Consider the following 17953-nt stretch of genomic DNA (forward strand, 5'->3'; position numbering starts at 1 on the left):
TCGCCCAAGCCACGGATCTCGTGCAAGGTAAAACCGAACGAAAATACGAGTACGAGTTTGAAAAACTTTAATCTACAGTAGATCTACATAAGGATAAACCATTTATACCTTTGATGCGATGCCCTTCGCGTTCCCGCTCGTCCAAATGATGCCGGATCTCAAGACCGTCAAGCGTCGGTCCTCTAGAAGTATCCACATGGACACACTAGATGGAGATGACCAAAAACCAAGGTGTGCTAGCACCTATGTGGTTCGGCCAAGGGAGGAGAGGGAGAGGGAGAGCTTGAGAGGGAGAAGGAGGAAGAGGCACACAAGTAAATGAAAAATGAATTTCTTCACCCAAAACCAAGTGGCCGGCCACATTTCAAAATTCACATTAATTGCATTAATTGCAATTAATATGAAACCATAAAATCACATTAATTGCATTAATTGCAATTAATATGAAACCATTAAGAGAGTGGCTTTGTCACTTCCATGAGGTGGCACCCATGATGATGTGGAACATCATTATTGGTCCACCTAATGCCAACTCACCAATGAGGTGGCAAAAGGTCAAGTCAAAATTGACCTTTGGTCTTCCTTCTCAAGTCAAGTCAAACTTGACTCAATCTCTACCATGGTGGATCTAATCCAACCATTTGATTCGAGCCAACTTAATATAATGAATCTAATTCATTAAATTAAATTGATTTAATGAGTCAAAATCTAAATTAGACTCATTTAACACATGAATCAACTTGAGTCGAACTCAAGTTAGCCCAATTAGGATTACTCTTAATCCAATTTGATTCATCAAATGAATCTAATCCTCTTGGTTCATCATATGAACCTAATCTCCACCTAATTGTCCTAAGTGTGTGACCCTATAGGTTCTTGTAACGTTGGCAATGCCCTAAACCCATTTAGGAGCATAAGTAATGAGCGGTATCTAGCAACACATCATTACTACCCAAGTTACAAGAATGTCGAGATCCGACATCACCTTGTGACTACCAATTGTGACTACTCACAAAATAATGACAAGTGTCCTTCTATCCTAGACATCTAGATTGATCAATATGAGGCATAGACCGTGTCATCCTCTAATCAATCTAAATCTTGAACTCCAAGTAGACTCACTCGATCAAATGAGCTCAACATCTAATGTTGACTCATTTGGGCATAACCATGCACTTAGTGGTCTCACTCTATCAAGAATACCGATGTCGCTCCGTCATATGGGAGGGATAGATTCCATCTACATCACTCACATTCCTCTACATAATTCGTTATATACCCAATAATCGCCTTTATAGTCCCCCCAGTTACGGGTGACGTTTGATGAAACTAAAGTACATAACTCCTTATGTAGGGATCCATGGTGACTTCAGGTCTAAGGACTAATAGTCATACTAATAGCCACATGAGAAAGTATATGACACTCATATAACGATCCATGATACTTTCTCATGGCGGGTCATTCAGTATACATTCTCTAATGCATACCCATGTGTCAGCTTGATATCTCTATATTCATGACTTGTGAGATCAAGTCATCGAGCTGACCTACATGCTAGTCTTATTGTATTAACATTGTCCCTGAATGCTAATACTCGACTAGGAATGATTTAGAGTAGTGTTCCCTATATCATCTCACTATCGATTCAACTAATCGATTGATATAGGTATGAACCTTCTACTCAAGGACGCTATTATACTTAGTCTATTTGGCACTAATATAAATAAGTATAATAACCAAACAAATGCCTTTATTAATATACAAAAATATGATATACATGAGTCCATACAATCATCAAATGATTGGCTCTAGGGCTCTAACTAACACTTTTAGTTCTCTATTTCAGTGGTCGTTCATCCTCTGCTATTTAATGGGGATGATTTCCTATATTAGAAGAAGCGAATGGAAGTATACCTAAAGATCGACTTCAACCAGTGGTTCAGAGTCACCAAAGGATATAAGGCGTTAGTCGACCACAACATCGGAATTCCAATGGACCCAAAAAATTAGAATCTAGAGATAAAGAAGAAGGCCCAGATTGACTTTAAGATCCTCAACACAATCCAGTGTAGACTAATGAAGGAAGAATTAAACCGCATCGGCCCACACAAAAATTCAAAGGAGCTATAGTACAAGCTCATAGAACTACATGAGGGAACCAATAGCGCAAAGGCAGCTAAAAGGGACTTTCTCTTAAATAGATTATTTAACATCAGAATACAGGAAGGAGAATCTGCCAGTCAGTTGCACACGAGGATAAAAGACATCCTCAATAGGCTCCACACAATTGGCCATCAAATGGAGAATCGAGATCTAATAAGGTATGCTTTAAACGCATTTCCTCGAAATACACTATGGGCATCCATCGTGGATGCTACAAAATCTCAAGGAATTTATCTAAATTAAAATTAGATAAACTCTTTTATGAATTAGAGCTGCACGAATAGACTAACATTAAACCTGAGAAAGGTATTGCTTTTGTTGTAGGATCATCAAAAGAAAAATCCAGACCTAAACTAGAACCAGAAGATGTGTTAGGCCCAGACTCAGACGATGAAAAACACCTAGTGAACCTGATAAGAAAGATGTTCACTAGAAGAAAGAAAGGCTTCATCGAAAGGGATCTGTAGAAGATCAAGACTACTCCCAATAACAACAAGATGAACGTCACATGCTTTAGATGTAACAAGAAGGGACATTATAAGAATGACTGTTCGAATCTCAAGAAGAAGAAAACTCTCAAGGCAACTTGGGATGAATTGTCCGCAGAGGAATCGGACAGTGACGAACTGAAGCACACCAACTACCTCGCATTGATGGCATACAGATCAAAATCAGAAAGTGAATCAGAAGACGGGTCTAAACTTGAATATAGCCACGAGTCCACATTTATTTCCGAAGGTTCCGATGAGGTACAATCTATTTTAAGCAAAAAAGTTTTCTAAAATAATTGCATGTTTACATAAAAAATTAACTATGTCTGAAAATCAAATAAACGAACTAAGTTTAGAAAATAAAATACTTAACGAACAATTAAAATTAATCTCGACGAGCAAGCTGATTCAAGCTGAAATCTCAGCCCAAGTTGCAAAACTTGAAGAGGACAATTTCAGATTGAAAGGTGAAGTAGTTGAACTAAAACAACTACTAGAAAAATTCACAACTAGATCTATATACCTTAATATGATATTTGGATCACAAAAAGCTGTGTATAATAAGTTCAGACTCGGATACAAATCCAGCTCAACTAACAAAACCTTTATATCTATAGTCAATTAAAATCAAATCAAGGCTTGGGTTCCGAAAGCATGACTAACCACGCGAGTAGCAATTAATCAATACTACGTACCTAAAAATAAAATAAACTATCTAAAACTAAATAACTCAACCTTAATCTCAAAAATTAAACCCTTTAACCTAAATTCAATAAAGTCAAACAAAGAAATAACTAAACCTAAATTAAATAAAAATAAAACTAATCTAAACTCAAATTATAACCAAGTCTATTATAATTATAAAGTAAATCGACATTAACCCAAAACTTAATACCCAAGTCCAATAATTCAGGGGAGGCTCCAAACTAATTGGCACCTCTAAAAATAATAATTTACCCGACTGGGTAATTAAGACTAGATTAAATAGGGACAACAGTTTAACTTGATAAATGATACTAGTGAAGTCGTGGATGATAGTAAGTTAGGGAAGCTATGCCTATGCATGTCTAGGAAGATATGGCTTCGACTTGGTGCATTTGGCTTAATGGAACTAACTGAAGCTACCCCTTACAATTCAATAGATAGGACTATTTGAAAAATTTTAAAAGCGTGGTTACTCTAATGATGTTTAGGTGACTCACCATAGCTTAGAAGTTTATCCAGAAAATACTTGTTTGTTGAACCCAAAGCTAAACTTAAATCTAACATAAAGTTATACCAAATCCTGAATTTCAATTTAACTCATCTTATAAAATCATAGGATTCCCTGATTGAAAATATAGATCAGGTGAGATGACGAAGAATTAAAATTCAAATTCAGAATTTAAATTAAAAATTAAAAATTAAAAATTAAAAACAAAAAGTCAAATTCAAATTAAAATATTAAAAAATTTAAATTTAAATTTAAAATACAAATTAAAAATTTAAAACTAAGATTTAAATTCAAAATTCAAAATTTAAATTAAAAAATAAAAAAAACTGAAGCGCTACCGAAGGCACCTCCTAGACAATCGGAGGCGCCCTCAAAAGGGTGGGAAAAATCCCACCCTAACTGACCGTAAATGCCTTTAGTTGGTTGAAGGCACCTTCCATAGCACATGGAAGGCGTCTTCCATCAGGCTAAAGGCGCCTTCAATGCAAATTTTTCCAACGAACAGAGCTCACCTCTGTTCGTGATTTTACTCACAACACGGCGCCTAATTCTCGCGATTGATTTCCATGATTTCCCAAGTTTTCTACCTCCAAGTCTAAACAATGCCTCCTATGTATATTCTAACTTAATATATCTAATTCAGATTTGGCTATTTGTATGTTTTCCTTGTAAAATCTGTGTATGCATACGATACTTGCTACTTTACGAAATAATGAAATATTGCTTCTACCTCAGGCAACACCCCATATACTGATGCTAGATTTCCCACTGAGCGACTTAGGCTAGACTTTCTACAGCATACATATATCGCACTTAAATCTAGATTTTTTAGTAGATCCTTTTCCACCAGATATTATGCACCTATCATTGAGGTCATTGACTAATACCAGTTAGATAGGCTAGTTTATTGTAGTCATTTAGTAAACCTAGACTTGTGTGCATAGTTTTACAATAACCTAGCTAATATCGACAATCTGACATACTCCACTAGAGTTTGTGGGAAGGACTTTAGCTTCTCACCCACTCTCTTATATGATAGCCTAGGACTTAGGTGGTCTATCTGCTCGTTTTTGTGTTACCCTAGTAGAGAGTTGCCATTTGACGAATCCTACTCCCACATTACATTGGATACTATCCATATGTATTTTTTTGTCAGGAAAGATTACCTACTGTGACTGACTTTAAGTCACTCTCCCTTAGGATCTAGGACTATATCCTGTATCGAATCCTGACCACCTATATTCTACTAATCACATCTTGTGACTTTGCAATGATGCGGTCATCCCACTCCTTCTTTCTATATACAATATGATAGTATTTAGACATTGACATTGCATTGTACATGTTTCAGAATGTCATCCATGCATCCAGTCTATTTACTAGGAGGCAGGTTCATATGCCCTATTGTTACATTTTGACATATATATTCTCGACCATAAGGGTAGATATAACCCAAGGTATGTCCACCTCCCTTAGCTCATATAGACATCACCGCTCAGGGGGGACTAGATTAGAGAGCGGGACCACAGCTAGATGCTCTAGGCGAGGCCAAGGACGATTTTCCACCTATTATTCCGGTCGAGGGAGAGGAGTTGCCAATATTTTTGGCTGAGGAGCTCTTTGGACCTTCTCTGACCCACCCCCTCGACTTCATTATCCATTGAGGATCATCTTACTCGACTTAAGGAGTCTTTTACTCAGATTCGGCAGTCAGTCATAGATGGATTCAGCACTATTCAGGGAGAGATGACCACTAGATTCTCATCTCTCCAAAAGGAGATTACTACTGAATTTTAGCATATTCTTTAGGCTTTGAGAGTGCTTGAGCAGCCCCCACCTCCTCCAGCTAATGATGACTAGACCTTACTACTTTTTGTTATCTTATTATACAATGCATATTTGGATGACTTGATCTATACAGCTTACCACTCTTCGCCACTGTTGTTTGATTAATCTAGGAATGTGCTTCATAGACTAGGAATGCGCTTCATAGACTAGGAATGCTACTTTCAAAATAATTTTAGATGGTTTGCAAATTCTAGGAAAAAGTCTTTACTTTTATTTTCTAAAATTCCCATTTTCGTAAACTTTCAAAATCAATTTTAGCCTTAGTTTAGATCAAATCCATAGAAAGTATGTTCCTATAGATCTAGGACTTGAGCATCTCACAAACGCAATAGGTCTACCTTGGGTATATATTCAAAAACTTAGAACGGTTGAGATGCATAGGCAAATTACCTAGACTTATGATGCTTATATTAGTGCAACAACACAAGTCTGGGAGAGAAATACCAAACTACAATGATCAAGTTAAATAATCCATCTTAGTCAAACACTAACTGGATACATTAACTTAATTTGACTAATCAAGTGAACATTGCTATCTTCTGATAGTCAGTTAGTAACAAATGGTTAGAAATTTTAAGGATAATTTCTAGATGAATATTTTTACATCAGGTTTAGGGGGAGGATATTTTAAAAATAATTTCAAAAATATTTTTCAAAAAATAATTTTAATTTGAAAATTGTCTTTGGAATTCTTTTTTACTTAGTAATTTTTAAAATCTTGTTCAAAGTATTTTGAAAAATATTTCTAAGTTTTTGTTCAGAGTTTTTTGGAAAATATTTCTAAGTTTAAAATCTTGTTTAAAGTATTTTGAAAAATATTTCTAAGTTCAAAATCTTGTTCAAAGTTTTTTTTGGAAAATATTTCTAAGTTCAAAATCTTGTTCAAAGTTTTTTGGAAAATATTTCTATGTTAATTTTTTTTTGGAATTTTTTTGTACTTTGCCAACCACTCATAAATTATCTTGATAAGTACTTAGCAACCCACTCTTACAATATTTTGAAAAGTTAGTATATTTAAAAATAACTTTAAAAATACCTTGGAAGATACTTAAACTTTAAACCTTAAAAGTTATTTTAGAAATGTTAGCTTTCAAAACCTGTTATAAACTTTGGAAACTTCCTTCCTCCAATAATCCTGAAAGTTTTGTAATTGCTTTGCCAAAATTTTATTACTTTCTATATTTACTTTACAAGACTTACTACATCTTTTCATTCCTCTGCGTATTTTTTTGATGAATGTCAAAGAGGGAGTGGGAGGGTTTAGGTTAGAAAATCAACAAAAATCAGAAGAACCTAACCAAAGAACAAAACTAACTGTCTTATTCTTGACTTCTCCTAAAGTCCTTTTTTTATATATATACATTTTTTTTTTCTAATTTTAACTCAAGTTGTCATTGCATCAAAAAGGGAGAGATTGTTAATGCAATTTGCACTAACAGTCTAACTCAGGTTTTGATGAATGACGAGTGAGTTAAGTTAGGTATTGTTATGGTCTAATTATTTTATCAAGTGTGCAGGAGTTGATAGATCTAGAGAACTTAACACTAGGCTAAAATCCAGCTAGGTCTGTGGGACCCGGTAGTTGGTAAGAAAACCAGATAAGTCAAAGGGCGGACCTGATATATGGTAGGAAGTCTATGTTGATGCAATCGACCTAGGTTTGATCGGTACGATCATGATTTTGATGTGTGTGTCAAAGAATTTAAGTTAGACTTTCATATGTGCTAGATATGTGTGTTTGAGTCTTGTAGGACTTGGTGAAACACACATGAGAAGCTTGGTGCAGCTAAGCTTGGGAAGCTCATCCTAGGGCTTGGATCCTTGAGTTGGTGAAGGATGGTGTGGAAGGCATCTGAGGGGCTGCTGGATAAGGAGCAACGGAGTGGAGCCGAGGGAAGCAGACTTCAAGGCAATGTGAAGGATGGCACGGAGAGGAGCCACGGGCTCAGGTGCATCTGAGGGATGAAGGCCGAGGAAGACGACTTCAAGGGTGACTCCGGAGAGGATGAGTGTGTGTGTAACCAGGTGCAGTCGACTACACCAGTCGACTGCTAATTTTAGCAGTCGACTGCACTAGTTGACTGCCAGTTTTAGCAGTCGACTGACAGTGAATAGAAGCATTCTGTTCGCTCAACCAACAGTGACCAATCAACTGATAGTTTTACCAGTCGACTGGTAAATGACCATTGGAAAACCGTTAGTGCTGCGAAGTAGCCGTTGGCTACCTCCAACGGTAGCACCAGTCGACTGGTGCCGAGATAAGTTGATATGTTGATCAACTCTCTCCTCTTATTTAAGGGAAGCTTTGGGGCATGAGGGAGGTTAACTCATGCCTATTGAATAACTCCTAGTCTTTGCCCAAAGCTTCCAAGTCTACTCTCTTCCTCCCAAACCTAAACTTCATCATTGTAAAGAGGAAGAGATCCTTTGTGAGAGGTTTGCTCCACCGAGAAGGAGAAAACTCTAGCCAAAGATTACCGGGGATTGATCCACCGAAGGATCAAGGGTTCGCCCACCTCAAGGACACGCCATGGAGTAGGAGCAAGCAATCTCCGAACCACGTTACATCGAGCTTGTTAGTGATTTGGTATTCTTTCTTTATTGTTTTCATTAATTAGTTATATTTCCACTTGCGCACTAACTTTGTAGGAGAAGCAATCTATTTGGGGGTGACCTAGCTGTCCAACCCCCCTTCAAGCCGGCCACTGATCCCCTACAAGTGGTATCAGAGCAAGGACACCCTTCAACGGACTAATCTCCGAGAAAAACACTTATCAAAATGGCCGGCTCAAGCATCCATCCATCCAAATTCGAAGGAGACTTCTCTTGGTGGAAGAAGAAGATGGAGGTATTCTTTGAAACCGATTTCGATATAATGCTAATTATAGAAAATGGTTTTGAGATGCCTAGGGACCAAGACAATTAGTTAATTGAGAAAGTAAGGTGGAGCAAGAAGCAAAGGGAAGAGCATGTAGCAAACTCAAGAGCAATGCATCACCTCCTAAGTGTTCTTCCCCAATAAGAGGTGACTAGGATTGGAAATTACACAAGCGCCAAAGACTTGTGAGAAAAGCTAGTGGAGCTTCATGAAGGGACATCGGAAGCAAAATTAGCAAGAAGAGATCTCTTTCGAACTCAACTCACCAATATCAAGCTTGAAAAAGGAGAAAATGTATCAATTTTACATTCTAAAATTAAGAAAATTTAAATGGACTAACAAGTGTAGGTGAGACACTTACAAACCGAGACATCATAATCAAAGCCATCAATGCTTTCCCAAGAAACTCAACATGGAGCTCAATTGTAGATTCGTTCTACATTTCGAAGGATCTAGAGAAATTCTCTATAGGTGAGTTCTTCTCAACAATAGAGCTCCACGAAACTAGAGTTGAAGGGCTAGATGGAGAAGCCCATAGATCAAGAGGAGTAGCCCTTGTGGTAAACAAGGGAAAGGGTAAAAAAAAAGAAATCTTCATCCCCACCATCCTCCGACTCCGAAGAATCAAGCGCCTCAATGGATAGCGATCAAGAGGTGTATATGGTAAGGAAAATGAGAAGGGCATTTAAAAAGTTTTCAACTAACAAATCTCATGCTAGGAAAAGCTCAAGAAGCAAAAGTAGAATAAGAAAGGTCATTTGCTACAATTGCCAAGGAGAAGGACACATAAGAGATAATTGTCCTCTCTTGAAGAAGAAAGAAAGAAGGAGGAGGAGAAAAAGACAAAAGAAAAGGGGAAGAAAGTCAAAAATCTAAAGGCGACATGGGATGATCCATATTCATCGGAGGAAGAAGAGCACCATGTGTCCCATTTTGCTCTAATGGGAATTGATGACATTGCCTCCACCTCATCCGAACAAGAAGAAGGAAGGAGCTCAAGTGAAGATGAAGAAGGGAGCTCAAGTGAAGGGGGAGGTCAAACATCGGACTTGGGCATCTCGGTAAGTGAGGTATACAATCTTCTTCCTCATGTTTTAATTAAGATTATTAAAAGTACAAATGAGGATTTGTTCAAGGTAAAAAGGAAAAATAAAACCTTGAAAATTGATATTATTTATCTTGAAGAAAAATTAGAATCCATGTGTACTAAGGACAATGATATGCATGCTTCTTCTATAAATTTAAATGATTCATGTTTAGAAGAAAAAAATAAGGCTTTAAAGGAAAAGGTATGATACCTTACCAATGCCCTTAGAAAATTTGAAATTGGCTCTAAACCCCTAAATATGATTATTGGGAGCCAAAGGGCAAGTTTTAAGAAAAATGGGTTAGGATACAATGAACCCAACAATGAAAAGCCCTACCATTGGCTACTTGCTAGGGGCAATCAAAAACTAAGACCATAGATAGAAAATGGATTCCCAAGGAATATTTGGTTAACCCAATTAGAAAGAATTTCTATTGGGTACCAAAATTAATCCTCAAGGGTTAGAGGATTTTAGGGTTAGTCAATCATTGAAATCATAATTCAAATCTTTGAAAAATGGTTGACTTGAGACCTTAAGGGGGAGCACTTAGCCTTGATAGAAATTTATGATAAGGAGGGCTAAGTAGAGGTTATCTTATTTCATCTCACAATGACTTTCATTATTTTCAAAACATACATGTGAGATGATAGGATGATACAAATAATTCACTTATGCTTATGACATTTTGACGAGTTATGAAATGTATCAATTCTTAGTGATCATAGGCCAACTATGGGGAAAGCAAATGTTTAATTAATGGACATTGTGCCCATAGATCATAGTTAGATATTTTAAATATTTTGAAAATAATTCTATGTTTTACTTACTGGGGTATAGTTATTTTGAAACATATAATTGCAAAACTAAGGCTCAAATTGATACAAACTTGAGTGATTTTTGAGGTGTTTGAGTTTTTATCAAAACTTCAAAAATATGATGAATTTTCATGGAAGTATATTTTTCCTTGTTAAAGAACATTATAAGAAATATGTATTCAAAATTTCATGATTTTTCGAATTTTCTAGAATTTTTTATGTATTTCTGAAGTTGTCTTCAGAAGGTTGAAAGTCAGATTGGTAATGTGCCAGTCGACTACAACAGATGACAGTCGACTAGTACCTATTTTCCAGTACTTTCAAGAGTTGGTTTTGGATAATTTTAAGTCCACATTGATACCTTGGTATATGCCCATGTTTGGTACAATATTTGATGGTGTCAAAGGGGGAGAAATGGGAAGGTCTAAGTTAGAAACCTAATTGTGTACAAAACTTGAAACTTAAGGTTAAAGAGCATATGTTAAGGGGGAGCTTGGAAATTATGCTTTATGTTTACATATTTCTTTTAATTTTCATGTTGTTATTATTACCTAAATTAAATATATTGTTACACATCAAAAAAGGAGAGATTGTTGATGCAATCGACCTAGGTTTGATCGGTACGATCATGATTTTTATGTGTGTGTCAAAGAGTTTAAGTTAGGCTTTCATATGTGTTTGATATGTGTGTTTGAGTCTTGCAGGACTTGGTGAAACACACACGAGAAGCTTGGTGCAGCTAAGCTTGGGAAGCTCATCCTAGGGCTCGGATTCTTGAGTCGGTGAAGGATGGTGTGGAAGACATCCGAGGGACCGCCGGACGAGGAACAACGGAGTGGAGCCAAGGGAAGCGGACTTCAAGACAACATGAAGGATGACACAGAGAGGAGCCACGGGCTCGGGTGCATCTGAGGGGCGAAGGCTGAGGAAGAGGACTTTAAGGGCGACTCCGGAGAGGATGAGTGTGAGTGTGTAACCAGGTGCAGTCGACTGCACTAGTCGACTGCTAGTTTTAGCAGTCGACTAGCAGTAAACAGAAGCATTCTGTTAGCTCAGCCACTAGCGACTAGTCGACTGATAGTTTTACCAGTCGACTGATAAATGACCGTTGGTAAACCATTGGTGCTGTGAAGTAGTCGTTGGCTACCTCCAACGGTAGCAACAGTAGACTGATGGTTTTGCCAGTCGACTGGTGCTGAGATGAGTTGATATGTTGATCAACTCTCTCCTCTTATTTAAGGGAAGCTTTGGGGCATGAGGGAGGTTAACTCATGCCTATTGAATAACTCCTAGTCTTTGCCCAAAACTTCCAAGTCTACTCACTTCCTCCCAAACCTAAACTTCATCATTGTAAAGAGGAAGAGATCCTTTGTGAGAGGTTCGCTCTACCGAGAAGGAGAAAGCTCTAGCCGGAGATTGCCAGGGATTGATCCACAGAAGGATCAAGGGTTCGTCCACCTCAAGGACACGTCGTGGAGTAGGGACAAGCAATCTCCGAACCATGTTACATCGAGCTTGTTAGCGATTTGGTATTCTTTCTTTATTGTTTTCATTAGTTAGTTGTATTTCTGCTTGCGCACTAAATTTATAGGAGAAGCAATCGATTTGGGGTGACCTAGATATCCAACCCCCTTCAAGCCGGCCACTAATCCCCTACAGTCTAGTTGGGTCCGTGGGGCCTGACAGCTAGCAAAAGTTTAGTTGGATCTGCGGACTTGACAACTGGCACGAAGACCTGGTGGGTCAAAAGGCTAGTCAATAGACTGTTAAGTAGTAAGTGAAGGTAAGTTACTGGAGGAGAGTGACTCAGTAAGAACTCATCCTGGTTGAGGGACAGTAGGTATTGGTCCAGTTTAAGTCTATTTTAGATCGCTAATTTGAGACCTTGACTAGTTCCTAATCCTAAAAGGATAGAAACTAATTATTACTACTTATTATTACTGTGCTAACTTTGTTTTGTAGGTTAAATGTTTAATTTTGAACTAACATGTTTTACAAGGCAAAAAGGGCATAAATGGCCTCGGGTAAATAGTGCCCGAGGTACCTTCTATGGTATGGAAGGCGTCTTCGCACTGTTCATGGAAGGCGTCTTCAAGGATATGGAAGGCACCTTCTGCAGGATAAAATTTAGGCTTTGTTGCAGATAAGGACCAAGCTATTCGGGATCAGACTTCTCAGGTTGGAGGTGCCTTCAAGGCTATGGAAGGCGCCTTCCACACCCTTTATAAGGGCATTTCAACCAAGCTTAAGACAACTAATATACAAGCTTCTACGTTTTTAATTGAAGTTATGACTGCTCCGGCCTCCTTCTACGGCTTTGCTACGACGCTGCTACGCCCATCTACCACTGAGAAGCCACCCAAACACCGAGCTTGAGCCGACCATCTCTAAAAAAGTGTTTGGTAATATTAATTTTTGTACTTAATTATTGCAAAAGGACAAGTGTAGTGTGTTACACTTGTTTCGACTTTCTATGTACTTGATCCCTAAAGGATCGATAGAAAGCGATAGAAGGGGGGGGGGGGTGAATATCGCATGTTAAAAACTCTTTCTTTTTGTAAAGTAAAAAAATAAGAGCAGTGCAGCGGAAAATGAAATACACATTTTGGTTACTTGGTTTGGAGCGTAGGTCGACTCCTACTCTAAGATCCGCGATCCTTGATCGCATCGTTGGGCAATTCACTATAATCCTTCTTTTCAAAACTTTCGTAAAGAAGTAATTCGTACAATGAAAGATGTAAGATAGTAACAACCTACTATCTTACTAGAAAATAAGTACAATTCAAGATAATAAAAATTATACCGACAGAAGAATAAGGATGCAGCTTGTCGGCACTTCTTATAGCAGTAGCTTGCTTATGAAGTGTAGTAGTAGTAGCACGAACAACAGCTTTGTACACGAATCAACAGGAAATAGATATTCATCCTCAGATCTTAAGCTCCACTTTTATAAAAATAGTTATCGTTCGGTCAATCGATCCTCGGGTTCGATCAACTGAACCCGCTTCCTTCCTTCTTCACTAAGATATGATCTTCAGGCATTGATGACATTTAATGGTTTTGTCGACCGATCACCTTGTTCGGTCAATCGAACGGTGAACTTCCTCATTCATCGAGATTCTTCATTAATGAGCCTTTAATGTGATGATTGTTCGGTCGACTGATCCCCTGGTTCAATCGACCGATCAACCAGACTTCCATCTTTGCTTCTGATCGATCTGATCTGTGCCACATCATCAAGGTTCGGTCGACCGATCTTTTGGTTCGATCGACTGATCAGACTTCGATCGGACTTTGCTCTACTTTGGTTTGAACTAGTCTCTGGTCTGAGTTAGCCTTATTTGGTTGATCGATCTCTGTGTTCGATCGACTGATCAAGTCGCTCCCTGCAAAATAGAGTTAGATAATTCCCTGCAAAATAAAGGTTAGCACAATAATAAGATGCATGAGTAGTAATAGACAGTAACATTATCTTCATCTCAATTTAGAAACCTTCTTGGTTTCTTCAGTTGAATCAGCGATGCAGGGTTTGTTCCTTTCTAGAACATGATCTCACTGTGGCTCCCTCCAGTTGCTTACCTCAACCTATCTGCCAAACATTGGTCCTCCAGACCTGTTTGGACTTTACCACTTAGCATCAGATCAGCACACCAAGACTTCCCTTCAATCTACAGTCCTTTAGACCTATCGAACTTCCCTGCCAAGTGTCGGGTCCTCTCGACCCACTTGAGCTTCCTACCTAGCTTCCACGATCTGCTAAGACTTTCCTCAGGTTGAGTAAACAGTCTGCACACTCAGTTAACTTATTAAATCATAACAAGACTTAACTTGAACCTTTGACAATATCAAACTCATGTTCTATTCTAGTGTACCCTACACTAACAATCTCTCCTTTTTTTATGTTTGACAACCAAGGTTCAGAATTAAGTTAATATATGTAAACATATAAGTAAACAAATATTTTTAATTTAACTCTTCCCCTGAGTTAAATAACTCCCCCTGAATTTACTATCTCTCCCCCCTTTGACACATATCAAAAATAAAAGAAATACATAAACAAGTGTCAAACATAAGAAGTGGAGTTTAGCTAAAAATTTAAAATTAAATTTTCTAAAAGATAAGTGAATTAAAAATCTTTGATAGTTTTCAAAAGATAAGGTTTGAAGAAGTTTAAAAGCATAAGTATAAAATTCAAGTTTTTAAAACAAGAAAATATTTGAGATAAGTGTAAATTTTTGAAATTCTCTAAAGAAAAACTTTTGAGAAATATTAAAAAGTTCTAAAAAAATAAAAAAATTTAATAGGGATAAATATGAAAAAGATAAATGTGAAAAATATTTTGATAAGATAAATTTAATTTTGAAAATAGTGTTAAAGGATAATTTTTTTTTAAAAAAATAAAGGCGGTGAGAATAAATTTGAAAGTTTGTAAAAGGTAAAAAATTGGAAAGGAAAAATTTATTGAAGAATAAATTTAAAATTTAAAATTTTGAAAAGAAAATTTGTTAATTTTTTTTTTAAAAAATAGAAAAGGACAAATTAAGTTTGAAGCTCCTCTAAAATTGATAATTACCTAAAAGTCTAAGCATAATTTTAAAACTAGAAAAATATCCTTATGTTGAAATGCCCAACATTCATACTTAGCCGACTACCACAAGATAGCAGCTGCTGATTCAGGTTGGTCAATTTGAGTTTTTGATTCTAACTAGTTTGTTACTCAAATTGATCAATGTATTTTTGTTTAAAGCCCAAATTTATAGCGATGCACTGACATAAGTGTAACACCCATAAATTTTCTCGTATTAAATAGAGCAAAAAGAAGTAGAACAAGAGATAAAAGAAATAAAAATAAATTTATAAATGGCCTTGGGTTAGGATTGAACCCAAGACATCTTATATATGATGGGTTAAAATTGCCATTAGGGTGGTGGTAAAGCATCACATAGGTAATAGGAAATAATTCCCTATAAGCATACTTTATGTGGAAAGATGCTTCAACTTCCACTTGGTATAAAAGGGGAAGGAAGAGATATCGAAAACCTAGCTTTTCATCATCTTCTTCTTCCCCTCCCTAGCCGAATCCTCTCCTTACCTCTTGCAAGTTGCGACCAAGAAACCTAGGGATTCCAAGGTTGTAGGTTCTTATATAGGAGGATCTAAGAGGAAGGTTCACAAGGATTTTTACACACGGGAAGGGGGTCTTGGAGATTAGGGCGGGCAAGAGAAGATCGTCTTCCCTACATCTTAAGACATTAAGATCTAGTGAAAGGAGGTAAGTACCTCTCACCTACGGTATAAGTTGTTTCGATTATGCATGAAGGAACCTATTTGTGGTATGTTTGTATGGTTGTATGCATGATTAAGAAATTTCATGTTAAAGTGCATGTTAAAGAAGATATAATGCATGATATATAAAGATGTCCCTCTAAGTTTTGAGATTAAGAGCATGCGAGTACTTTGATTTGCTTCCCATTAAGTTTTTGGGACTAAGAAGCAAAAAATCAAGTGTCCTAAGATGCTTCCCAATATATGTGGGGGATTAAGTGCACATAAGGTGTTTGTCGAAATGACAACAAGTGCAATTATAAGAAAGTACTGAGTAGAAGAAAGTATTTTACTTTAAAATGACATGTACTGGACCCAAGGTCCATGGGATGGGCTCCTAGATTGCCCCTAGGCATAAGTTCGCCTAGTAGTGCCTTAATAGGTTCGGGATTAACTACCTCGGATTTTATTAAGGATGCGCGCAAATGGTACATTGTCGGGCCCAAGAAAGTTGATTATTATGTTCACTAATATGTATGATAAAGTTTTCAAAGAGCATTGGTTGTTGAAGTGAAACCATCATTAAGTGGAGAACTTGAGTTATAAAATGTAGTGTTGGTGAACTCTATGATATGCCAGGATTTCTGTTTCGTTACATTACTAGTAAGGTTTAAGTTGGTGTTTAGCATTTCTAAAACTGTTTAAAAATATATATCATGTGCATATTTACAAAGCATATGTTTTAGCGTGAACTATACTCGAGTGCATGTTTGTTGTTTTCTTCTCAAGCAGTTTTACAATAAAAAGGGCATGCTCTCTTTAATGCGTAGTTTTGTGAGTAGATGGTACTTATTAAGCCTTTGCTTATAGTTTTGTGAGTAGATGGTACAAAGGGGGAGAACCACTCCTTTTTGGGTGCAGGGCGTGACCCCCACACGGTTGTGACACGGCCGTGTGGAGTCACACGGGCCCGACCCTCTCCCTCTCGGCCAGGGTTGCACGACCGTGTGCCACACACGACCATGCAAGGTTTAGTCTCTGGAAAAGTCGCACGACCGTATGCCACACACGACCATGCAAGGCTTAGTCTCTGGGAAAGGTTGCACGACCATGTGTCACACACGGCCATGCAGCTCTCCTCCTCGGGAAAAATGACACGGTCGTGTGGATTCACACGGTTGTGCACCCTTTTGACTCAGCTGAGGTGACATGGCCGTATGAGCCACACGGCCATGCCCCTCTTCGTTACGGCCAAGGTGACACGGTCGTGTGGAAGCCACATGGTCGTGCCCTGCTCCAGTAGGGAGGACCTCACACGGCCGTGTGGCACACACGGCCGTGCCCTGCTCCAGCAAGGAGGACCCTACACGGCCGTGTGGCACACACAACCGTGCCTAAACTAGGGCTTAGTAAGGCTACATGGCCGGTCATCACCACACAACCTAGATCCTAAAGCAGTCCTAAACTTCATCTTAGCTCTATTTCACTCCCAAAACATGACTTAATAGTTGAAGCAAGTTCGGAGTAGATCTCCGAACCGAACAGTGTACATCTAATAAGGTACTTAGTAGTATGGAAAGAAGTAACGTCCATGGCTTGAGTTAAGATTAAGAAGTGTGGTCGTTACAATAAGTATCTGAAATCTTAGGCTAAGTCCTAAGTATCCCACACTGTTCTATGTTATAAAATACACAAGCAAGGTATCCTACTATGTTTGTGAGATGTTGGTTGCTAAAACTATAGGAACATATAATTCTACGATAAAGTTTAGGCTACTCCAAAAAGATAAAATATTTTGAAATCAGTTTTGAAAATAAATTTTGAAATGGGAATTTTAAAAATAATTTTTAAAAACTACTAAGTAATATTTTTCAAAAATGTGTTAAGAGATAAAGAACACTATTATATAAACCACATGCCTAAATCAATTAAAATACAGAGTAAAAGTCACAACCAAAAAGTTCTCATAACTAGAAAGTATAAAATCCAATTATATAGTCAAAGTGTCTGAATAGCAAATACATCAGATCAGGCATCAGATAGAGGGGGTGAAGGATTGTGCATAGATCGAAAATAATCAAACATCTTAGTCTATTGCACCTCCAAAGTGTCGACTCATTTAGTTATGTCCTGATGGAACTTAGCTAGCTGTCCCTGAAACATGGTTGATCCTGTCTGAAATCTGTGAAGA

Source organism: Zingiber officinale, chromosome 4B (assembly GCF_018446385.1).
Source record: "Zingiber officinale cultivar Zhangliang chromosome 4B, Zo_v1.1, whole genome shotgun sequence".
Lineage (NCBI taxonomy): Eukaryota > Viridiplantae > Streptophyta > Magnoliopsida > Zingiberales > Zingiberaceae > Zingiber > Zingiber officinale.